Raw genomic sequence first — 26,134 nt, 5'->3', positions numbered from 1 at the left:
TAATGAGCAGAGGGAAGCACAGGTCTTTATGATTTCGTATTTTGGGTTTCTTTGGATAAACATCCAGAAGTAAAATTACTGGTTCATCTTTGTTTCTCATAAACAGCCTTTGTTTTAATGTTTAGTGTGCTTTCATTTTCTGCATCTTCATTTTTATGAAATATATTTTTCTATTCCTTTACTTTCCATCAGTGTGCATGTTTCAATCTGAAGTGAACCTCTTGTTTATTGGTTTGAGAAAGAAGGGAGAGAGAGACAAAGGAGGAGCAACTCATAGTTACTTCTGGCATTATGTGCCTTGACCGGGCAAACCCAGGGTTTCGAATCAGTGACCTCAGCATTTCAGGTTGATGCTTTATCCACTGCGCCACCACAGGTCAGTGAAGTGATTATCTTGTAAGGGTCCTGTTTTGTTATCCATTCAGCCATCATATGTCCTTTGATTGGAACATTTAATCTATTTACATTTAAAGTACTTGTTGATAGATATATGATCATTGCATTTTAATATTTATATTTTTTTATCTTTTTTTCCTTCTTCTTCTCTTAAAGAATCCCTTTAACATTTTTTGCAATACTGGTTTAGTGGTGATAGACTCCTTTTGCTTTGTCTTATCTCTTCCTTTGATTCTAAATGACAGAGTTCCTGGGTAGAGTAGTCTTGGTTGTAGGTCCTCGCTTCTCATTACTTTGAATATTTCATGACAATTCCTTCTGGCCTGCAAAGTTTCTGTTGAGAAATCAGCTGACAGTCTTATGGAAGCTCTCTTGTACATAACTAGCTGCTTTTCTCTTGCTGCTAGTTCTTAAAAATTCTATTTTTTGCTTCAAGTTTTGGTGTTTAAAACTGATAACAGACACTATACTTGCTCTTAGCCAAAAGGCCAAGAAACTTTGGCATTTTAATGTGGATGTGTCTAGGTGTGGGCCTTGTTGGGTTTATCTTGTTTGGACTCTCTGTACTCTTTTCTTTTTAATTTTTTAATCTTATTTTTATTAATTTTAATGCGGTGACATTGATAAATCAGAGTACATATGTTCTGAGAAAACATCTCCAGATTATTTGGACATTTGATTATGTTGCATACCCATCTCCCAAAGTCAAATTGTCTTCCATCACCATCTGTCTGGTTTTCTTTGTGCCCCTTGCCTCCCCCCACCCTCTCTCTCTACTTCCTCGCCCCCTCCCCACCCCTCCACCCCACCCCTTGTTACAATCACATTCTTATCCATGTCCCTGAGTCTCCTTTTTATGTCCCATCTACAATATGTATGGGTTCATAGAGTTCTTAGTTTTTTCTGATTTACTTATTTCACTCTGTACAATGTTATCAAGGTCCATCCATGTTATTGTAAACGATCTGATGTCATCATTTCTTATGGCTGAGTAGTATTCCATAGTGTATATGTACCAAAGCTTTTTAATCAACTCTTCATCTGATGGACACTTGGGCTGTTTCCAGATCTTCTCTATTGTGAACAATGCTGCCATAAACATGGGGGTGCATTTCTCCTTCTGGAACAGTGCTATGGTGTTCTTAGGGTATATTCCTAAAACTGGGATAGCTGGGTCAAAAGGCAGTTCACTTTTCAATTTTTTTCATAATAATTTTATTTTTTTAATGGGGTGACATCAATAAATCAGGATACATATATTCAAAGATAACAAGTCCAGGTTATCTTGTCGATCAATTATGTTGCATACCCACCACCCAAAGTCAGATTGTCCTCTATCACCTTCTATCTTGTTTTCTTTGTGCCCCTCCCCACCCCCTTTCCCTCTCCCATTCGCCCCCCCCCCGTAACCACCACACTCTTATCAATGTCTCTTAGTTTCACTATTATGTCCCACCTACGTATGGAATAATACAGTTCCTGGTTTTTTCTGATTTACTTATTTCGCTTTGTATCATGTTATCAAGATCCCACCATTTTGCTGTAAATGTTCCAATGTCATCATTTCTTATGGCTGAGTAGTATTCCATAGTGTATATGTGCCACATCTTCTTTATCCAGTCATCTATTGATGGGCTTTTTGGTTGTTTCCATGTCCTGGCCACTGTGAACAATGCTGCAATAAACATGGGGCTGCATGTGTCTTTACGTATCAATGTTTCTGAGTTTTGGGGATATATACCCAGTAGAGGGATTGCTGGGTCATAAGGTAGTTCTATTTTCAGTTTTTTGAGGAACCACCATACTTTCTTCCATAATGGTTGTACTACTTTACATTCCCACCAACAGTGTATGAGGGTTCCTTTTTCTCTACAGCCTCTCCAACATTTGCTATTACCTGACTTGCTAATAACAGCTAATCGAACAGGTGTGAGGTGGTATCTCATTGCCGTTTTGATTAGCATTTCTCTAATAGCTAAAGAATATGAGCATCTTTTCATATATCTGTTGGCCATTTGTATTTCTTCCTGGGAGAAGTGTCTATTCATGTCCTCTTCCCATTTGTTTATTGGATTGTTTGTTTGTTTGTTGTTGAGTTTTATGAGTTCTTTGTATATTTTGAATATTAGGCCCTTATCTGAGCTGTTGTTTGAAAATATCATTTCCCATTTAGTTGGCTTTCTGTTTATTTTGTTATCAGTTTCTCTTGCTGAGCAAAAACTTCTTAGTCTGATGTAGTCCCATTCATTAATTTTTGCCTTCACTTCTCTTGCCTGTGGAGTCAAATTCATAAAATGCTCTTTAAAACCCAGGTCCATGAGTTGAGAACCTATGTCTTCTTCTATGTACTTAATTGTTTCAGGTCTTATGTTTAGATCTTTGATCCATTTTGAGTTAATTTTTGTACAGGGGGAGAGACTGTAGTCCAGTTTCATTCTTTTGCATGTGGCTTTCCAGTTTTCCCAGCACCATTTATTGAAGAGGCTTTCTTTTCTCCATTGTGTGTTGTTGGCCCCTTTATCAAAAATTATTTGACTATATATATGTGGTTTTATTTCTGGGTTTTCTATTCTGTTCCATTGGTCTGAGTGTCCATTTTTCTGCCAATACCATGCTGTTTTGATTGTCGTGGCCCTATAATATAGTTTGAAGTCAGGTATTGTAATGCCCCCAGCTTCATTCTTTTTCTTTAGGATTGCTTTGGCTATTCGGGGTTTTTGTATAGTGCCATATAAATCTGATGATTTTTTGCTCTATTTCTTTAAAAAACGTCATTGGAAATTTGATGGGAATTGCATTAAATTTGTATATTGCTTTGGGTAATATAGCCATCTTGATTATATTTATTCTTCCTAGCCAAGAACAAGGTATATTCTTCCATCTCATTATATCTTTTTCGATTTCCCTTAACAATGGTTTATAGTTTTCATTATATAAGTCCTTTACATTCTTTGTTATGTTTATTCCTAAGTATTTTATTTTTTTTGTTGCAATCATGAAGGGGATTATTCCTTTGAGTTCCTTCTCAGTTGTTTCATTGTTGGCATATAGAAAGGCTATTGACTTCTGTATGTTAATTTTGTATCCTGCGACCTTACTGTATTGGCTTATTGTTTCTAGTAGTCTTTTTGTGGATTCCTTGGGGTTTTCGATGTATAGGATCATATCATCTGCAAAAAGTGATACCTTTACTTCTTCTTTTCCGATATGGATGCCTTTTATTTTTTTGTCTTGTCTGATTGCTCTGGCTAGAACCTCTAGTACCACATTAAATAAGAGTGGAGAGAGTGGACAACCCTGTCTTGTTCCTGATTTAAGGGGGAAAGCCTTCAGTTTAGTGCCATTTAATATGATGTTAGCTGATGGTTTATCATATATGGCCTTTATCATGTTGAGATATTTTCCTTCTCTACCCATTTTGTTGAGAGTCTTGAACATAAAATTGTGTTGTATTTTATCGAAAGCGTTTTCTGCATCTATTGATAAGATCATGTGGTTTTTGTTCTTTGTTTTGTTGATATGGTGTATTACGTTAACCGTTTTACGTATGTTGAACCATCCTTGAGATTCTGGGATGAATCCCACTTGATCATGATGTATTATTTTTTTAATATGTTGTTGTATTCGATTTGCCAGTATTTTTGTTTAGTATTTTAGCATCTGTATTCATTAGAGATATTGGTCTGTAGTTTTCTTTTTTTGTGCCATCCTTGCCTGGTTTTGGTATGAGGGTTATGTTGGCCTCATAAAATGTGTTTGGAAGTATTGCTTCTTCTTCAATTTTTTGGAAGACTTTGAGTAGAATAGGAGCCAAGTCTTCTTTGAATGTTTGATAAAATTCGCTGGTAAAGCCGTCAGGGTCTGGACTTTTATTTTTGGGGAGGTTTTTAATGGTTTTTTTCTATTTCTTCTCTACTGATAGGTCTGTTTAGGCTTTCTGCTTCTTCTTGACTCAGTCTAGGAAGGTTGTATTTTTCTAGGAATTTATCCATTTCTTCTAGGTTGTTGAATATAGTGGCACAAAGTTTTTCATAGTATTCTACAATAATTCTTTGTATATCTATGGTGTCCATGGTGATTTCTCCTCTTTCATTTTGGATTTTGTTTATATGAGTTCTTTCTCTTTTTTCCTTGGTAAGTCTTGCCAAGGGTTTGTCAATTTTGTTGATCTTTTCAAAGAACCAGCTCCTTGTTCTATTAATTTTTTCTATAGTTTTTCTGTTCTCTAATTCATTTATTTCTGCTCTGATTTTTATTATCTCCTCTTTTCGGCTGGTTTTGGGTTGTCTTTGTTCTTCTTTTTCTAGTTCCTTAAGGTGGGAAGTTAAGTGGTTCACTTGGGCTCTCTCTTGTTTGTTCATATATGCCTGAAGTGATATGAACTTCCCTCTTATCACTGCTTTTGCTGCATCCCATAGATTCTGATATGTCGTATTGTCATTTTCATTAGTCTGTATATATCTTTTGATCTCTGCACTTATTTCTTCTTTGACCCATTCATTTTTTAAAAGTATGTTGTTTAGTTTCCACATTTTTGTGGGATTTTTTTCCTCTTTTTTGCAGTTGAATTCTAGTTTCAAGGCTTTATGATCAGAAAATATGCTTGGTACAACTTCGATTTTTCTGAATTTGCTAATGTTGTTTTTGTGGCCCAACATATGGTCAATTCTTGAGAATGATCCATGTACACTGGAGAAAAATGTATACTCAGTCACTTTGGGATGAAATGTCCTGTAGATGTCTATCATATCCAGGTGCTCTAGTGTTTTGTTTAAGGCCACTATGTCTTTACTGATTCTCTGTTTGGATGACCGATCTAGAGCTGTCAGCGGTGTATTGAGGTCTCCAAGTATGATTGTGTTTTTGTCAGTTTTTGTTTTAAGATCAATAAGTAGCTGTCTTATATATTTTGGTGCTCCTTGGTTTGGTGCATATATATTAAGAATTGTTATGTCTTCTTGATTCAGTGTCCCCTTAGCCATTATGAAATGGCCATTTTTGTCTCTGAGTACTTTTGCTGTCTTGTAGTCAGCATTATCAGATATGAGTATTGCTACACCTGCTTTTTTTTGGATGTTATTTGCTTGGAGTATTGTTTTCCAGCCTTTCACTTTGAATTGGTTTTTATCCTTGTTACTTAGATGAGTTTCCTGTAGGCAACATACAGTTAAATTTTCTTTTTTAATCCATTCTGCTACTCTGTGCCTTTTTATTGGTGAGTTTAATCTGTTTACATTTAGTGTAATTATTGATACTTGTGAGTTCCCTATTGCCATTTTATATCTTGCTTTCTGTTAGTTTTGTGTCTTGTTTGATCCTTCTCTTTCGTTTTTCTATCTTTTGTTTTTATTTGGTTGTATTCCATACATTTTTCCTCTGTTGCTATCTTTTTTATCTCATGTGCTTCTGTGGTGGTTTTTTCAGTGGTGGTTACCTTTGAGTAATGAAAAGGGTCCCTACCCTGTTCATTGTAGTGAACTATTTTGTGAGTACTTTTGCACTCCATCGTCCTTTGCTACTGTTAATCTCCATCTTCTCCCCCTCTTTCTTTTTGTTGTTGTAACAGTTTAAATTTGGTTTTATTGTGTTCTTCTTGGAGCTTTTACTTGTGGCTCTGTTTTTTTTTTTTTGTTCTTTGTATCTGATTGGAGAACCCCCTTTAGTAATTCCTGGAGTGGGGGTTTTCTGATGATAAATTCCCTCATCTTTTCTGTATCTGTGAATGTTTTTATTTCTCCTTCATATTTGAAGGATAGCTTTGATGGGTATAGTATTCATGGCTGAAAGTTCCTCTCTTTCAGGACTTTAAATATTGGGGTCCACTCTCTTCTAGCTTGTAGAGTTTCTGCTGAGAAATCTGATGATAATCTAATGGGCCTTCCTTTATATGTTGTATTCTTCTTTTCCCTGGCTGCCTTGAGAATTTTTTCTTTGCTGTTGGTTTGTATCAATTTCATTATGATATGCCTTGGAGTAGGTTTCTTGGGGTTAAGAAAACTCGGTGTTCTGTTTGCTTCTTGAACTTGAGGCTTTAGTTCTTTCCACAGGCTTGGGAAGTTCTCTTCTATTATTTGTTTGAGTATGTTCTCCATTCCATTTTCTCTCTCTTCTCCCTCTGATATACCTATTATTCTTATGTTATTCTTTTTGATGGAGTCAGATAATTCTTGTAGGGCTATATCATTTTTTTAAATTTTTGATTCTCTTTCTTCTTCTCTCTGTTGTGCCTCAAGTTGCTTGTCTTCTATTTCACTAATCCTCTCTTCTATCTGACCTGTTCTATTAGCTAAGCTTGTTACTTCGTTTTTCAGCTCGTGAATTGAGTTTTTCATCTCTGTTTGATTTGTTTTTATAGTTTCAATTTCCTTGGACATATATTCTTTGTGTTCATTGAGTTGTTTTCTGAGCTCCCTAAATTGCCTTTCTGTGTTTTCTTGTATATCTCGGAGGATTTTTAGGATTTCTATCTTGAATTCTCTGTCATTTAGCTCCAAGGTTTCCAATATATTAAATTTTTTCTCCATAGATTTTTCCTCATCTAGCTGTGTTACCTCTCTTTCTTTTGTATCCATGATATTCGATTTTCTCTTCGTTAATGGCATCTGAGGGTGGTTTTATTGATAGTATTAATGAGATTTAATAAAGAATAAAAAGTTAAAAAAATAAAAAAATAATAAAAAAATAAAAAATCGAAAAGAGTTGATTTTTTTAAAAAAAATTAATAATGAAATAAAGAAAAATAAAATAAAATAAAAATTTTAAAATAAGGAAATTATTCCCCCCCTCCTTTTTTCCTCTCCTCTCCTCTCCCCTCTTTCTTGAGAAAATATTGTGGTGAACCTTGAATTATAACGAACAATGCCTGTGATGGAGGGCCTGAATTGGGGAAAAGTAATAAAGGGGCAAAAAAAAAAAAAACAGAAAAAGAAAGAAAGAAAGAAAAAAGAGCGTATGGACCCACGAAAAGCAAATAAGGAAAAAATTTGGGTCAAGAATAAAATGATTTGCTTTTAGGTGTTGGTTGTCTAAGAGTTATGATGAGAGGAATAAGAGGAAAATGGAAAAATGGGGGGACAAATTAAAAAATTACTATTGTATTTAGTGGAATAAGAACTAGATAATATGGAGAGCCAGGGATGGGAGCAATGCTAGTGAGTTAAAAAGGTGAAGTAAAAACCCCCCAAAATGCCACAAACATAAGTTTGAGTCCCAGATAAGATAATTTGTTTGTTATTGAGGTTTGAGTGAGAGGAGATGTAAAGGAGAAAGGAAGAAACTAATATAGAGGGAGAAAAGAAAGAGAGAGAGAGAAAAAAAGAGGGAACCACTAAAAGAAAAAAAAAGAAAGGAGAGAGAGAGAGAGAGAGTTAAGAGTTTTGGAGTGCAACCCTCATAGAGAGAAAGGAAGAGAAGAGAAAAGATAATGGGAGATGTAACACTTATGGGTAGTGTAGTTCAAGGAGAGGAGAGAGTAAGACCGGCAGAGAGTTAATCGGCCAAATTGGAGGAGGAAAAAAAGTATCAAGAATGAAGATAAGAGAAACAAACGAACAAATATAATAAAATGGGATAGGTTATAAAGTCTGCAGATTATTCTTGATTTTGAGAGGTTATCTTCTTTCTTTTTCTTTTCTCTCCCTCTTCCTGGTCGGTGACTCTGTACCCCGGGTTCTGCCCCTTTGGCACGCTCAGGTAGAGGTTTGCAGTTGATAAGTCCCTATGGCGATGTCATGTATTGTGCTTTAGTCTTGTTGGCAGTTGAGGCTCATTAGCATTTATAGGCTCCGACAGTGAGAGAGCCCGTGTTCCTGGAGCCTTTCTCCTAGTCTTTCCTTCCTCAATTAGTAGCCTGATAATCCAGCTATGGGGTTGCTGCTGCCTCTGCCTGGATAGTAAGAGGCTCAAAGAGCTGGCAACTCCCCACTCTATTTCCACTCAGCACAGGGCTCTGGGTAAGGCTCAGTCAGTCAGAGCTGCTAGCATAATCAGGCGGGCTTTCCGCCCACTCAAAGACCTCTGGCTCTGCCACTCTGTCCGGTAACACAGGCGGGCGCCCAGTTCCGGGGTGCTTGGAGGAAACTCTCACTCACTGTCTGCGACCAGGATATCTGGCCAGCAGTCTCACGCTCTGAGTGAAACCCCCAACCGCATGGAAAGGTTGCAGCGTTGGAATTGAGTCTCGCTCCGTCCCCGTGCTCGGCTTTTGCAAGGCACTGGGGCGGCCCGAGATTCCGCTTTTGTCCACACAAAGGCCCCTGACTCTGCCCCTCTGTGCGATAACATGGGCGCGCACTGCCGAGGCACTCGGAGGAATCTCTCATTCACTATCTGCGCGTGCAGACCAGGATATGAGGCCGGCCGCGTTTCCCTCTGAGTGAAACCCCCTCCAGCACGGAAAATCTCCACCGTTGGAATTAGTTCTCACTTCCTCCTGTGCGTTACTTTCCCAGGGCGCTGGGGCTGCCCAGAGACTCTGCCCTCGGCCTACAGAAAGGCCTCTGACCCTGCCTCTCCATGGGGCAAAATGGGCACCCATTCCCCGGGCCTAGGAAGAAATCTCTCGCCCACTAACTGCGCACATGCCGACCAGGAGACCGGGTAAAATGGTCACTCTGCTTGTCTTTCTTTGTTTGGGTTTGGCGCGAGTGTTAGCTTGTATTGCCCGGGTTGCCACAGGATCAGTTTTTCCTCGGCTTGGATCTCCGAGCCACAGCTGGTTCGGCCGTTTGTGCTGCGGCCTGGATCTATTTACCCCCTTTGCCTGCCTCAGTTTCTATATTCACAGTAACCAGAGAAAGCTGCCCTGTTTAGGTTAGTGAGGAAGGCGGAGCATTTCTTACTCTCTATTTCCTTCAGGGTTTGGTTATATATTTAGCCAATTTTTCACTCAACCATACCTTTGGGTGTATTGTGAAGCATCTGGAGGCTCCAAGTATAGGTTTTTCTGTTTCTGGTTGAAGATCTTGTTGAGTTTTGGGGGAGATTTATCGGTATCGCTTCCTACCCCGCCATTACTCTGACGTCATCTCCACTTTTCAATTTTTTGAGGAATCTCCATACTGTTTTCCACAGAGGCTGCACCAGTCTGCATTCCCACCAGCAGTGCAGGAGGGTTCCCTTTTCTCCAAATCCTCGCCACCACTTACCCTGTGTTGTTTTCTTGACGAGCACCATTCTGACTGGTGTGAGGTGATATCTCATTGTGGTCTTAATTTGCATTTCTCTAATGATTAGTGATGTTGAGCATTTTTTCATATGCCTATTGGCCTCATATTCGTATGTCCTCTTTGGAGAAGTGTCTATTCATTTCTTTCGTCCATTTTTTTTTTTTGTATTTTTCTGAAGCTAGAAATGGGGAGAGACAGTCAGACAGACATCCGCATGCGCCTGACCGGGATCCACCCGGCACGCCCACCAGGGGGCGATGCTCTGCCCCTCCGGGGCGTCGATCTGTTGCGACCAGAGCCACTCTAGTGCCTGTGGCAGAGGCCAAGGAGCCATCCCCAGCGCCCAGGCCATCTTTGCTCCAATGGAGCCTCGGCTGCGGGAGGGGAAGAGAGAGACAGAGAGGAAGGAGAGGGGGAGGGATGGAGAAGCAGATGGGCGCTTCTCCTGTGTGCCCTGGCCGGGAATTGAACCCGGGAATTCTTCAGCTCAGGCAGACGCTCTACCACTGAGCCAACCAGCCAGGGCTCGTCCATTTTTTTTTTATTGGATTGTTTGTCTTTCTGGTGTTGAGATTTACAAGTTCTTTATAAATTTTGGTTATTAACCCCTTATTAGACGTACTGTCAAATATGTTCTCCCATTGTGTAGTTTGTCTCTTTATTCTGTTCTTATTGTCTTTGGCTGTACAAAAGCTTTTTAGTTTCATATAGTCCCACTTGTTTATCCTGTCTTTTATTACACTTGCTCGTGGAGATAAATCAGCAAATATATCGCTACAAGAAGTGTCGGAGAGATTACTGCCTATGTTTTCTTCTAAGATGCTTATGGTTTCACAGCTAACATTTAAGTCTTTTATCCATTTTGAGTTTATTTTTGTGAATGGTGTAAGTTGGTGGTCTAGTTTCACTTTTTTGCAGGTAGCTGTCCAATTTTCCCAACACCATTTATTAAAGAGGCTGTCTTGACTCCATTGTATGCCCTTACCTCCTTTATCAAATATCAGTTGTCCATAGAGCTTTGGTTTTGTTTCTGGGTTCTCTGTTATGTTCCATTGATCTATATGCTTGTTCTTATGCCAGTACCAGGCTGTTTTGAGTACAATGGCCTTATAGTATAGCTTGATATCAGGAAGTGTGATACCTCCCACTTTATTCTTCCTTTTCAAGATTGCTGAGGCTATTTGTGTTCTCTTTTGGTTCCATATAAATTTTTGGAATATGTGTTCTATATCTTTAAAGTATGTCATTGGTATTTTAATTGGTATTGCATTGAATTTATAAAATTGCTTTGGGTAATATAGACATTTTAATGATGTTTATTCTTCCTAACCATGAGCACAGTATATGCTTCCACTTGTTTGTATCTTCCTTGATTTCTTTTATCAATGTTTTATAATTTTCTGAGTACAAGTCTTTAGTCTACTTGGTTAAATGTATTGCTAGGTACTTTATTTTTTTGGTTGCAATAGTGAAGGGGATGGTTTCCTTAATTTCTCTTTCTGACTGTTCATTGTTGGTGTATAAAAATGCCTCTGATTTCTGAGTATTAATTTTATATCCTGCCACTTTGCTAAATTCATTTATTAGGTACAGTAGTTTTTTTACTGTGATTTTAGGGTTTTCTATATACAATATTATATCATCTGCAAATAATGATAGTTTTACTTTTTCTTTTCCAACTTGAATGCCTTTTATTTCTTCTTCTTGTCTGATTGCTATGGCTAGAACTTCCAGGACTATGTTGAATAAAAGTGGTGCAAGGGGGCACCCCTGCCTTGTTCCTGATCTTAAGGAGATTGCTTTTAATTTTTGCCCATTGAGTATGATGTTGGCTGTGGGTTTGTCATAGATGGCTTTTATCATGTTGAGGTATGTTCCCTCTATTCCCACTTTGTTGAGAGTTTTGATCATGAATGGGATTTTATCAAATGTTTTTTCTGCATCTATTGAAATTATTATGTGGGTTTTCTCCTTCCTTTTGTTTATGTGATGAATCACATTGATTGATTTGCGAATATTGTACCAGCCTTGCCTCCCAAGAATAAATCCCACTTGATCATGGTGTATGATTTTTTTCATACATTATTAGATCCAGTTTGCTAATATTTTGTTGAGGATTTTAGCATCTATATTCATCAGAGATATTGGCCTATAATTCTCTTTCTTTGTGTTGTCTTTGCCTGGTTTTGGAATCAGAATTATGTTCACCTCATAAAAGGAGCTTGGAAGTCTTCCTTCCTCTTGAATTTTTTGAAATAGCTTGAGAAGGATAGGAGTTAATTCTTCTTTGAATATTTGGTAGAATTCACTTGTGAAGCCATCAGACCCAGGAATTTTCTTTGTTGGAAGTTTTTTGATAACTGTTTTGATCTCATTTATTGTAATCGGTCTGTTTAGGTTTTCTGATTCTTCCAGATTGATTTTTGGAAGATTGTATGTTTCAAGGAATTTGTCCATTTCATCTAGGTTGTCTAGTTTTTTGGCATACAGTTCTTCATAGTATTTTCTTATAATATTTTGTATTTCTGTTGTGTCAGTTGTTATTTCTCCCCTCTCATTTCTAATTTTATTTATTTGAGTCCTCTCCCTCTTTTTCTTGGTGAGTTTAGGTAAAGGTTCATCGATCTTGTTAACCCTTTCAAAGAACCAGCTCCTAGTTTCATTGATCCTCTGTATGGTTTCTTTAGCCTCTATGTTATTTATTTCTGCTCTGATCTTTATTATTTCCTTCCTTCTACTACATTTGGACTTTACTTGCTGTTCTTTTTTTAGTTCTTTTAGATGCAGGGTTAAGTTGTTTATTTGAGCTTTTTCTAGCTTCTTAAAGTGTGCCTGTAGTGCTATGAACTTCACTCTCAATACTGCTTTCACTGTGTCCCATAAATTTTGAGTTGTTGTATGCTCATTATCATTCATTTCTATGAATTTTTATTTCTTCTTTAATCTCATTCTTAATCCATTTGTTATTTAACAACCTACTATTTAGTGTCCATGTGTTTGAGAGTTTTTGAGCTTTTCTGTTGTGGTTCATCTCTAGTTTCATGCCATTGTGATTAGAAAAAGTGCTTGATATGATTTCAATCTTCTTTAATTTGTTGAGACCACTTTTGTGCCCTAACATATGGTCTATCCTAGAGAATGTACCATGAGCACTTGAAAAGAATGTATATTCTGCTGCTTCAGAGTGAAAGGTTCTGAAGATATCTATTAAATCAAGTTGATCTAGTGTGTCCTTTAAGTCTGCTGTTTCTTTGTTAATTTTCTTTCTTGATGATCTATCTAGTGATGTTAGTGGGGTATTGCAATCCCCTACTATTATAGTATTGCTGTTGATCTCATCCTTTATATCCATCAAATTCTGCTTTATATATTTAGGTGCACAGATATTTATAATAGTTATATCTTCCTGTTGGATTTCTCCCTTTATCATTATGTAGTAGCTGTCTTTATCTCTTACTATATCCTTTGTTTTTAAAGTCCATTTTGTCTGTTATAAGTATTGCTACCCCATCTTTTTTTTCATTTTCATTTGCATGAAATGTTTTTTTGCATCCTTTTTCCTTCAGTCTATGTGCATCTTTTGTTTTAGGGTGTGTCTCTCGTAGACAGCATATGTATGGGTCCTGTTTTCTTATCCATGCAGCTACCCTATATCTTTTGATTGGATCATTTAATCCATTTAGATTTAAGGGTATTATTGATATGTAGTTGTTTCTTGATATTTTATTCTTTAAAGCTGTATTCCTCTTTTTTTATATTATTTTCCCACTTTGATCTGTTTACACCATGCCCATTAACATTTCCTGTAGCATTGGTTTGGTTGTATTGAATTCCTTGAGTTGTTTTTTTTGTCTGGGAAGCTTTTTATTTCTCCTTCAATTTTAAATGATATTCTTGCTGGATAAAGTAGTCTTCGTTGTAGGTTCTTGTTCTGCATTACTTTGAATATTTCTTGCCATTCCTTTCTGGCCTCAAGTGTTTCTGTTGAGAAGTCTGATGTCATCCTTATGGGGGCTCCTTTGTAGGTGATAGCCTTTTTTTCTCTAGCAGCATTTAATATTTTCTCTTTATCACTTAGCTTTGGTATTTTAATTATGATGTGTCTTGGTGTAGTTTTCTTTGGGTTTCTCTTTAATGGAGTTCTCTGTGCTTCTTGAACTTGTGAGAGTTCCTCCTGCATTAATTTAGGGAAGTTTTCAGCTATGATATGATTGAACAAAGTCTCTATCCCTTGTTCTTTCTCTTCTTCTTCAGGAACCCCTATGATGCAGATGTTATTTCTCTTTATGTTGTCACAGAGCTCTCTAAGAGTTGTCTCAGAACTTTTGAGTTTTTTTCTTTTTTCTTCTCTGCTTTCATACCTTCATTCCAGTTGTCCTTCAACTCGCTGATCTGATCCTCAGCTCTATCCATCCTGTTTTTAATTCCCTCCATTGTGGTTTTCATTTCTGATAATGTATTTGTGACCTCTGATTGATTCTTTTTTAATATTTCAATATCCTTTTTTTGTACTTGCTATTTCTTTATTTAGGTATTCATAAGGACCATCCATTGTTGTTCTAAGATTCCTAAGCATTCTTACAGTCATTATTTTGAACTCCACATCCAGATGTTTGGTTATTTCCATATCACTCAGTTCATTTCCTGGGTGTTTGTCTTGTGGTTTCATTTGGATTGCACTTATCTGTCTTCTCGTTATATCTGTGTGTTAGCATGTTTTGTTTGTAGAGCTGGTTGAGTTTAGGCTTGGTGTTGTCTGCCTCCAGTTTTCAATTGTGTTATTTCTAGGTTTTCTTGGGTTGACATCAACTATTATTTGTAATCCACTTTCAGATTTGGGCCCTTTTGAAATCTTGATTTGTTTGTTTTCTTAATAGGTGATTGTCTTGTTTGCTATTCTCAGCAGGGGGCTTATTTGAAACTGTATCCAGGAATGCGGTGGGTGTAATCTGAGGCTCTGAAGTCCTCTTCTGCCAGTTAATCTCTCTGGGGTGGGTTGCTTTCTCAGCTTCATTATGGGGAGGTGTATCACAAATCTCCATAGAGACCTGAGTTACTGCCCCTCCTCCCCACTTCTTGTTTTTAGCTGTGTCTTGTTGCGCTGTTTGGAGCTGGAGAGATGTCTGGAGATCTGTGACCTGGAAATACTTTGAGTTTTGTTTTGTGGAAGGATCAGCCCCTCTCCCAGCTATGGCCACCTCCAGCACTGAATGAGTCAGTTTTTCAGGTCGTCCCCTGCATTCCTCTGTCCCTCACCATCTGTGTCTCTCTCTCCCCCTTTTTTGGGGAGAACAAGCTGCTCTTTCAACACACCTCTTTCCCTGGTTGCCAGGTAAGTGGCTGTGAGTAGTATTTACTGCTTTTTTCCTTGGAGTGATATCCCTTCTGGGCTCTCAGCCTTACCTCTCCTTCTGTTTGTATAAGCAGGGGAGATTCAGGCGCTTCCTATCAGGTTTGTTGTGGCTTCTTCTTTGCTCCTTGGTTTTTGAGAGCTGTTCTTGTATTCCAGATTTGGTTTTTCATGGTGATTGTTCATAAGTTAGTTTGTAATCCAGTTCAGTGGTGTGAGCTGGGAGTCTGTGCATCTGTCTACTTTGCTGCCATCTTCAGGTCTCACTCTCTGTACTTCTTCGATTTGTATGTTTATTTCTTTTTCCAGGGTAGTAAAGTTTTCAGTCATTATTTCTTCAAATATGTTCTCAATTCCTAACTCTCTCTCTTCTTCTGGAATGCTTATGATGTGAATGTTATTATGCTTTATATTGTCCTAGATGTCCCTTAACAATCCTCATTTTTTAAAATTCTTTTTTATTGTTCTGATTGAGTGTTTTCTGCTTCCTTATCTTCCAAAATACTGTTTCATGGTGATGGGGGAGACTTGACTTGGGGTGGTGAACACACAATGCAATATACAGATGATGCATTATAGGATTATATACTTGAAACCTGTATAATTTTATTAACCCATGTCACCCCAATAAATTCAATAAAAAATTTAAAAATAAATAATAAAGAGATCAAAAGTTAAAAACTAACCACTATTTCAATCCTCTGCTTCATCTAAGCTTCTGTTGACTTCTTCTAGTGTAGTCTTTCAGTTATTGTATTCTTTTATTTTAAAATTTTATTTATTAAGTTTTACAGTGTGAGAAGCACCAAGTCATAGTTACTTCACTTTAGTTGTTCCTTGCTTGCTTATCATATGTGCCTTGACCAGGGAAGCCTAGGATTTCAAACCAGTGACCTCAGCATCCTAGCTCAATGCACTATCTACTGTGCCACTATAGATCAGGCTCAGTTATTGTATTTTTCATTTCTGACCTTTTAAAAACAGTTTCTATGTCCTTTTTTATTTTTACTATCTCTTTGTTGAAGTTCTCATTGGGTTTCTTGAACATTCTTATAGCTGGTGTTTTGAACTCTGGATTTGGTACATTGCTTGCCTCCATTTTGTACCATTGTTTCTGGAGTTGGGTCCTGTTTTTTCATTTGGGACATTTTTTTTTGTCTCCTCATTTTGGCAGTAAAATGATACAGGGAGGTCTACATCTCCCAGTCTTGGTAGTGTGGCCTTATGTAGTAGATGTCTTGGGCTCCAGGGGTGTCCCTGATGTGAGTTGTGGGTGCCCTCCTGTTGTAATTGAGCCTTCATTGCTGTTGGCATGTCAGTGGGTAGAACTGGCCCTCAGACTGACTGGATGTTAGATATGGCCATGACTATTAGCCATGACATGCTGTCATGTGGGGGCTGAGCTCATGGAATGCAACTTGCTATACTGAGGCTCTGGTGCCTGCTGCGTCCACTTTTTGGGTGTGTCATCTGTGAAGCTAATTGGGTGGTGCTCTGGTGTTGTCTGAAGCTTCTCACAATGTATGTGGGTACTAGGGTTTCTTGGGAAGGATAGTGGTGCAGGCCCAGGTCAGCCATGATCTGTGCCTGGCCCAGCACCTCCTAGTAGGAGCTACAAAGTGATATGCAGTTTATAGCTCCCTGTGCTGGGCTTGAAAACACTTGGGAAAGGCTATGCTGCAATCTCTGGCCAGCTGCCACTAGTGCTGTGCTGGAGGAGCCTCAGCAAGGGTTACAAGGCTTGCCAAGGCTGGCTGAAGCTCATGGGTTTGTGGCCCTTTCAGAGATTTTAGGGAAATCCATAACATGGGCCATGGCCAGCTGCTAGTGAAACCTCTGAAAGAGGTTTCAGCCTGTGCGACTGATGTGTGAGGTCAGTTCTTAGGAAACCACCAGGGTGGAGTGAGTGTGATGGAGACTCAGATTTGGCACCCACCTGAGCCAGTAGACTGGGTTGAGGGGAGGTTCAGTAAAGAAACAAAATGATGGAGAGAGCTCCTTCTCCGGCCCCCCACCCTGAAGCCAGACAGCTTCACTTCTCCTTAACCCACCCCTGGCACTATTTGTACTTTCTGAGCTGCTGCCCCAGTGCTGGAGCTCAGGACACATACGCCCATTAACGCGTAGGTCCAGGCATGGAGCCTTTAAAAGGAATGCCTGGGGCCTGACCAGGTGGTAGTGCAGTGGATATAGCATCAGACTGGGATGCAGAGGACCCAGGTTCGAAACCCTGAGGTCGCTGGCTTGAGCAAGGGCTTGTCAGGCTTGAGCATGGGGTCACTGGCTTGAGCATGGAATCATAGACATGACCTCATGGTTGCTGGCTTGAGCCCAAAGTTCACTGGCTTGAACCCAAAGGTTGCTGGCTTGACCCAAGGTCACTCGCTGGCTTGAGCAAGGGGTCACTCGCTCTGCTATAGTCCCCTGGTCAAGGCACATGAGAAAGCAATAATGAACAACTAAGGTGCCGCAATGAAGAATTGATGCTTCTCATCTCTCTCCCTCCTGTCTGTATGATCTTATCTGTCCCTCTCTCTGTCTCTGTCACCAAAAAAAATAAATTTTTTTTGAAGAAGGCTTTTTCTGGAGCAGATGATTCCGAAGCCAAATAAAAGACGTCTGTGTTTCAATGACAGTTCTGGGCTGCAGCCTTGAGAGGAGATGAGGTCAGACAGGTGGTGAGTAGAGGTAGTCCTAATAGACCGTTTAGAGAAAAGAGTGTAGATGTTGTCAGCCGTTTTCAAGAGAATGCTCTTCTCTGAGCAAAATGACAAGCCTGTGGAAATGGTGGTTTGCCCAGAAGTGGCACGGCTAGAGCAGGTGAAGCATTGCCCTGGTGATTGCTTTGAGAACAGGCTGGAGTGGGGACATTGCAACTTGAAGTAGAGAAGTCAGCTAAGAGCACTGTGTGGCCATTGGTGGCCTGGGTCACTCTGGTGATTGGTAGCAGTCAAGTCTGGATGGAGTCTGGAGATAGACTTGGTGGATTTGCGGTCAGCTGGAAGGTGGGAGTGAAAGAGAGGAAGCGGGGACGGAGCTACTTTGGGAGACATGCATAACTTTTATCAATCTGTTCTGGCTGCCATCACAAAATACCACATGACAGGCAATTTAAATAACAGAAACTAATTTCTCAAAGATCTGGAGGCTGAAAGTCCAAGCTCAGGGTGCCAGCAGGGTTTATTTCTGGGGAGGGCTCTCTTTCTGGTCTGCAGATGGCTGTGTCTTCACGTGGTGAAAAAGGTCCCTGGAGTCTTTTCTTCTGTTCTGTGAACAACAGGGGCCTCACCCTGACAGCCTCATTTGACCCTAATTAGGCCCTAGGGCCCCACCTCCAACACAGTCACATGGTGGGGTAGGGCATGCACATGTGAATTGGAGTGGGTGGGGCAGCACTCAGTCCAAAGCAACAGATGGAGTTTTGTTTATTACTGATGTGAGAAGTTGAGCAACTAGCAAGTTTTAAGGGAATGAGCAAAAGCTGGAGCTTGTGATACCTGTTCAATGAGGCAGCTGGTCCCAGCATGTAGAGATCAGAGGGCAGGTTTTGGCTGGAGACATGAACGTGGGCAATGGCTCTTTCTGGCTGGCCAGGAAAGCAGACAAGATCCCTCGATGGGAGAAGGACCAACGATGAGCCCTGAATACCCTGTGGGCACAGTTTGCAATGGGGAGGAAAAGCACAGGAGACCCTAAGGGAGCAGTAGAGTGTTGGGCAGATAAAATATATTATGCTCACTTTGTTAAAAAGGGCAATGCCCATGTGGAAGCCTGTCTCCCAGGTGATGATATTAGTTGCCCTTATGCTTCGAATGGGTGTAATTATATTAATGTGTGTTGGGGGCAGGCTGTGGGCAGGCAGAATCCTTGTAGCCTGGGGCTTGATTTTTGGACTAAGCCTTTCCCACCCTTTTTGATGTGGGGTGGACTTTGTATCAGAGACTTCCCTATTTTGTATATTGGATTGAAGGTTTTGATTTTTACACTAGAAAGTGGGTCAGACCGGGAGCTTGCTCTCTCGGTTCCTGAGATTAGCATTAGAGGAGAGAGCAGAGAGGAGAGCAGAGAAACACCACATGGAGGAGGCCAGGAGATGCAGCCAAGACGGCAAAGTGTTGAAGGAGAAGCCAGTTTCTGCATTTTGTGCAGAGAGAAGGAGATGGGGAACAGATGGCTGGTGAGCTAGAAACCTTTTATTCTAGGAAACCTGGATAAGTCAGTAGCTTTGTGAGCACTGAATGAGTGGGTTTTGGAGCCCAGTGTGTGTTTTTACTTGCCCACCGGGTGCAAGCTAGGATTAAAGCTAATGGCCCACCAGTTCTTGTCTCCATTGTTTCATTACCATCTGTCTGAATCCAATGCAAACCTGCATGGGCCAGGCGGCTGTGATGGTGGCCGTGGCCACTGGCCTAACACAGAGACAGGAGGAAACCCAGGGTGTGTGGGGTCCTCAGAGCAAATGGAAGCAGCAGTGCTGTAAACAGGATATGGTGGACTGTGCCAAGGGCTACAGACAGGGTGAGAAAGAGAGGACTAAGCATTGAGTGCTGATGTACCCCATAAAGGTCACTGGGACCTTGACCACTGAGGCCTTCCCAGGGCGAAGCCTGGCTGGAGCAGTCTCAGGAGTAGGGTGGGGAGAACAGTGAAGATGTTTGTGCCCACTTCTGGGTCATGTTGTAAATGGAGGAGAGGAACAATTCAGTAGCTGAAGGGGCTGGTGGGCCAAAAAAGGATACCTTCCTAGAGAAAAAAAAATTACACTGCATTTATATATTGTATTAAAGAGAAGAAGGATATTGAAAACATATCAATTTTTTATTTTCTCATTGGCTGATTACTGATTAAACTTTCTCTTCTTTATTTTTTTTAAGTGAGAGGAAGAAAGAGAGTGAGACAGACTCCCACATGCACCCCAACCAAGATCGACCTAGCAGCTCCCTATGAGGACCAACCAAGCTATCCTCAGCATCTGAGGCTGACAGTTGAACCAATCCAGCTACTGTCTGCTGGAGAGAAAGAGGGAGAGAAGAGGGAGGGAATAAAAGCAGATGGTCACTTCTCTTATGTGCCCTGACTGGGGATAGAATCTGGGACTTCCACATGCCAGGCTGATGCTCTACCACTGAGTCAACTGGCCAGGGCCTTTATAGTTTTCTACATAGAGATTTTACAAATCTTTTGTAAGATTTCTTTAGGTAGTATATCATTTTTATGTCATTTTAAGAGGTATCTTTTTATCCAATGTAAAGCCAGTATCTATGGCCACCATCACAGCCACCTGGCCCATGCAGGTTTGCATTGGATTCGGACAGATGGTAATGAAACAGTGGAGACAAGAACTGGTGGGCCATTAGCTTTAATCCTAGCTTGCACCCGGTGGGCAAGTAAAAACACACACTGGGCTCCAAAACCCACTCATTCAGTGCTCACAAAGCTACTGACTTATCCAAGTTTCCTAGAATCAAAGGTTTCTAGCTCACCAGCCACCTGTTCCCCATCTCCTTCTCTCTGCACAAAATGCACAAACTGGCTTCTCCTTCAACACTTTGTCATCTTGGCTGCATTTCCTGGCTTTTTCCATGTGGCCTTTCTCTCCTCTCCTCTCTGCTCTCCCCTTTAATGCTAATCTCAGGAACCGAAAGAGCAAGCTCCTGGTCTGCCCCACTTTCTAGTGTAGAAATCAAAACCTTTAATCCAATATACAAACAAGAAAGTTTCTGATACAAATCTCACTTATCTGAGGCATAATGGGATTCCTCATGAGAGTGTACCACCCTACATCATGCAATCAGTCAAGGGTGTGGGGAAAAGCTTAGTCTTAAAACTAAGCCTTAGGCTATAACCACCCTGCCTTATTACATAAGCCTGTCCCCCACACCCAATGCAAACTATAAGCAAGCAAACATATATATCATACTTACAAACTTATTTGACCAACATCTATCTTGCTTGATAACACAATAGGAAGAGCCATCACAGAAGATAGGCATTACATATGCTCTGAAGTCTTACCAAGAATGTCCTGTTGGCATCAAACAACAATCACAGACACAGCTGGGATCATGGGATATGCACTGTCCTGTTGGCTCAGACCATGGTGCATATTTGGTACATGACTTTCATATTGCTATTGCTGAGTGCTAGCAGAACAGTTCTGGTAAGTCCTGCTAGATTGCTGGTCCTAAACAGTCATATACAATTAAGTGCAGACATATAATCACTTTCAAGACTCCTTTTGGTGTAATTCATCACCCTGTAAACACTATTCTGAGTTTTTGCCCCCAAATCTCTCTTAAGCAGATGAAAGTAACTTCTGTCATCATTTCCCCTGTCTCTAAAGGTACCAGATCCACCCCTTTGGGCCACAGAGGATCTGCCCCAATGGCCATCCTTTATCCCTCCTCCACCCCTGGACCAGTCTCAACCTCTGTCTTGGACCAACTGAAGCAATTTGGGATTAACTGCTTGATTGGCTTCATGAAGTACAAAGATAAAGCTGCTTCCTGGCTTTATGCCATTAGGTATAAAGAAAGTTGTATGCTGAGCCTGTTTTGGTTCTGTGAGCAGTTCTTGCAGTCCAGTGAGTATAACCCTCTGAGGAGTTAAGATTATCAAAATTGATGACAGACTCCACATCTTTCATGGTAATCTAGTACTCTGGAGGCCGCATCTGCGGCAACCAGAACAGAGGCTTTTACATGTGAATCCATTCAGCAACCAGTTACGTTCTTGTTGACCTTATCACCAAGGATATCCATGGCAGATGACCTATCTCTCCTCATTTTTCTAGCAAGTCCATCACATCATCTTTTGGTTTCAGCAAAAACAATGGCTTCATTTCCCTTCTCACTTGTGCTCCTTTCCTTCCTACAAGTAAGTTTCTCATCCTTTTCTACATCATGAGCCGCACCCAGGATCTGAAGAAGGTTGTGGTTCACACTTGGTTCCCATGCCCCCGTGTTCACACAAACATTATCTCTCAGGTCATCATCAGCAAGCCATCTTGCTTCATTTAGCCAAGTCGCACTCTCCATCAGGGTTTGCCTATCTGGTGGCATCTGATACACCATCCTCCTCTTTGGGAGTTGAAGCTCATATCAAGCATTCTGTCTGCTTTGTCCAGAACAGGAAAGATGGCCTTTTTTGGATTTTTTTCTCACACTCTAAAAAGTCAATCAGGCCTGGCTTTTAATGGCACAGTGGATAGAGTGTTGACCTGAAATGCTGAGGTTGCCAGTTTGAAACTTGTGGCTGGCCTAGTCAAGGCATGTACGAGAAGCAACTACTATGAGTTGATGCTTCCCACTTCTTCCTACCCTCCTTTCTCTTTCTCTCTTCTTCTTTCTCCTCTCCCTAAAATATATAATATAATATAATATAATATAATATAATATAACATAACATAATATAATAAATATAATATACAAAAATAAAAAGTTAATCAGTTTTCTAGATGTTGCAAAACAGATTTCCACACCTGTCTCCAAATCACACAGTTGTGGTCCCTCAGGAGCAGGACCACATTTGCAAATAGACCTTCCACAGACAGGTTCTACAACGTTCTACTTGCTGTACCTAATGGGCCAGTTCCCGAGTTGGTGCTGGCACCAAGCAGACAGGCCCATTGCCTCTCTCTCGAGGAACAAGAAATGAGGAACAGCTGATGATCGACACAGACAACTGCAGGCAGCAAATAAAACAATGTTTTCCCAGATCCAGTTCCTGCTACCCCAACCATATCCAATCCAGTTAGAGCAACTAGCCATCCTGGAACTTAGACAGCAGGGGCTGCAGTCAAGTATGTACTGTCTTGCAGTCACATCCATGATGGTTGCAGGGAAGTTGTCTCCAGAAAAAGTTAGAACTGGTGTTGGGCAGTTGTGACCTCCAACCACAATTCCCTCACTTCTTCTGTATGAGTTCACTTGTTGCACTGTGCACCTAGCAACATCTTCTCAAATATGGGGAATTCAATAAGATTCTACTTTATTTTATTTTTATTTTTTTTAGAGAAAGACTAGGAAAGAGAGGGGAACATTGAGCTACTCCTGTGTGTGCCTTGATTGGTGAATCAAACCAGCAACCTTTGTGCTCCAGGACGACACTCCAACTGACTGAGCTAACTGGCCAGGGCTAAGATTCCACTTATTTTAAACTCATTTCTCCCCAGGGTTTCCAAATTTCTATCCTGAAAGAGGCCCTGCCTCCAAACTGAGGTGCACCAAATCCTTCATCCCACCATAGTCTGGGTTATTCAAATAACCTGACACAGCATCAATGGTCACGGTTGGTGGGGAACAAAGTGGAAAGAATTGGTGGGATGAGTCTCTGGAGATGGCATCAGTGACAGCTAAGCCTCATGGGAATGGCAATGCTGTAGGAACAGCAATGACAGAAGATAGAGCTGCTTGCCAAAAGATGGGTGGAAGTGAATGAGATTGCAAGCAGTTTATTTTTTAAATTAATTTTTTCAATCATTTGTGATTAGTTTTTGTATCCTAGCTTTAGCCTTAGCTTTTGGTAACTTATTAATTCTAATTATTTATCTGCCATTCCTCTTAGATTTTCTATAGACATAGTATTGTCTTCAAATAATGACACGTTGCCCTTTCTTTCCCACTCTTATGCTTCTGATTTTCTTTTCTTGATGACTGCACTGGCCAAGAAATGTCACAAAGAAACAGTGAAAGCAGGCATCCTTGTCTTGATTCTGACATTAAATGAAGAGCTTCTAACTCTACTGTGAAGTCTGGTTTTTCTAAAGATTTTCTAGGTATGGGTATAAGTTTCTTTTCCACTTGTCCTCTTTGGAATGTTTTTGTCTTCTGATAATTGTGATTTAATGTCTTTTGTTAGTTTTGGCTATCAATCAGCCAAGCTTCCTCAAATATTGCTTCTTCCCCATTTTCTTTTTTATTTGTGTAAGACTCCAATGAAGCCAATAGTCAGTCCAGCACTAATAAAATCTGCTGAAATAATGGAAATGTTTTATATCTATACTGGAACAATTGGGTGTTTGTATTGCATACCAATGTTGTAGAAGCTGAGTATTTGAAATGTGGCTAGTGTGATGGAAGAACTAAATTCTTCAGTTTCATCTACTTGTAATTCATTTAAATTTAAATGTAGATAGCCCCATGTGGCTAGTGGCTTCCAAATTGGACAGTGCAGGTTGATAACCTACCCACTCTAGCATATATGTCTCACTCTTTGTCTTTTCTATCCTTCTGATCTGTCTTCCAGTTCCCTAATTCTTTCTTCAGTTGTTTTACATCTATTATTAAACTCATCTTTCTTCATTTTGATTATTTTATTTTTCCAGGCCAGCAGGCACAGAAACTTTCTCAGGAGAATGTGCAGGGACATGGCAAGGGAAGGTTCCCGTGTATTAGAGCAGGTGAGCTCCTGCAGAGCACATGGCCTTTCAGGGCCAGGCCATATCTCCTGCAGTGGGGGTAACTTCCCCAGCAACCAGCCATCAGCTTTGCACCTGATACTGCCTGTTCCTGGCAGGCTTGTAGCAGAGGTTTCTTTGTGAGACCCCTCCTTGGGAACAGCATTCCCCAGTCCCCCCTAAAGGGGTCCAAGAAGGTTCAGAAGAAATGCTTCTAGCAATTCCCACCACAGCAGTTTCTGTTATCCAGTGAGCTACCACCAGCCATGGCCTTGCAACAAATTCAGAATCTCAGCCCTGCCCTGGCTGGTTGGCTCAGTAGTAGAGCATCAGCTTGGTCTGTGGAAGTTTCGGGTTCGATTCCTGATCAGGGCACCCAGGATAAGCGACTATCTGTTTCTCCAACCCTCTTCCATACCCCCTTCCCCTCCTGCAGCCATGGCTCAAATGAGCAAGTTGGCCCCAGGCACTGAAGATGGCTCCATGGTCTCACCTCAGGCACTAGAATAGCTCAGTTACCAAGCAGCAGAGCAGCTTCCCCTGAAGGGCAGAACGTCAGCCTCAGACGGGAGTTGCTGGGTGGATCCTGGTCGGGGTACATGTGGGAGTCTGTCTCTCCACCTCCCTAGCTTTTAACTTGATGGAAGAAAAAAAAAAGAATCCCAGCCTTGGGGTAGGAAGGAGTCTTTCTTGTGTTTGCTATCTCAGCCCTAGTGCTAGTGATGAATCCTTAGGGCTGCTATTTCTGTATTACTCAGCATTCTCTTTACTTCTTACTAGCCAATCCCTCATTACTCAATCCTTTGTTCGAGTATACATATAATTTTCAATATTCAAATTCACCCTGTTTAAATTAGAATGTGGTTTCTCTCTCCTGGTTGGATCCAGACAGAAACAAATCTTTTTCAAATACAGAGTATCCCTTTTTATAGGGGTAGCACCTGCTGAACACTTTACATTTGGCTTTTATCTCCATGAATGTAACAGGTGCAGTTCTTTTACAGTCTGTGTCTGATAATGGTGCCTCTGAGTATCTGTGAGTTCATTCCTACATCTTTCATTTGTGCTTATTTTCATTTATGTGCCTCATTCCCTGATGTCGTGGCTTATCTTTGACTCTATGCTGATCATTAATTGCAGTTTCACAATTATTTACAAATTGTGGCCAAGCATGACTGAACTCTCTGCCAGAGATGTTTTATGTACATGTCTTCTGAGGTCTTGGGCACACTCACCAATATTCTCTTAATATCATATCAATGGAAATTTTCTGGACAATTCCTAGAAATTGAGAGATGGCTAAAGGAGATGTCTTGGCTACTTCAGGCTTTCTTTCCTTCTAAGGTGCAGTCCTGGAAGACCCCAGTGCTAAGCAGTGAAGTCCTCCCTGTTGGCTGGCCCACCCACACATCCAATGATTGTCCTCATAGCCTGAGAAGCTGTGACTGTATTGCTCACATCATCTCTGGACCAGCCCATGCCCTCCAGGAAAAGTGGTTCCAAATGCTGGGCCGAATTCTCCAGGTCCCTCTGTCACACCAGATTTTGTCCTTGTAACTCTTTATTATATTTCTAGTTATTTGATGCTTTCAGAGGAAGGTTTTTTTAAAAGAAAACATTTTGTCTAAATTTTTTGTTGACTTCAGCAAGAGGATTAGAGTGTCAGATGGTTCTGGTCAGAACTCCTAGTAGAAATGGAGTCACCATTTATTTTTTGCTGGAAATAAAGTCTTGGTGATGTGAGGTGGGTCATCCTTAGGCTTCATTCTTACTTCGGAGCATCTCTCTCAGGAAGCTGTCTTTGAACACATATCTTTACGTCCT

General features: G+C 40.5%; 1 non-coding gene and 1 pseudogene across 1 annotated transcript; both read right to left on the bottom strand.

The window, feature by feature from the left end:
* Window positions 1-10,013: 10,013 nt before the first annotated feature.
* TRNAL-GAG (transfer RNA leucine (anticodon GAG)) lies at window positions 10,014-10,089 on the bottom strand. Its single transcript has one exon. It is a non-coding gene; the product is annotated as a tRNA-Leu (tRNA).
* A 10,858-nt stretch (window positions 10,090-20,947) lies between these two features.
* Window positions 20,948-26,134, bottom strand: part of LOC136306542 (probable ATP-dependent RNA helicase DDX5) — a 50,245-nt pseudogene continuing 45,058 nt past the window's right edge.

Source organism: Saccopteryx bilineata, chromosome 5, assembly GCF_036850765.1.
Source record: "Saccopteryx bilineata isolate mSacBil1 chromosome 5, mSacBil1_pri_phased_curated, whole genome shotgun sequence".
Lineage (NCBI taxonomy): Eukaryota > Metazoa > Chordata > Mammalia > Chiroptera > Emballonuridae > Saccopteryx > Saccopteryx bilineata.
Note: the sequence above shows the minus strand (reverse complement) of the source record. Positions and strands in the feature narration are given on the sequence as shown.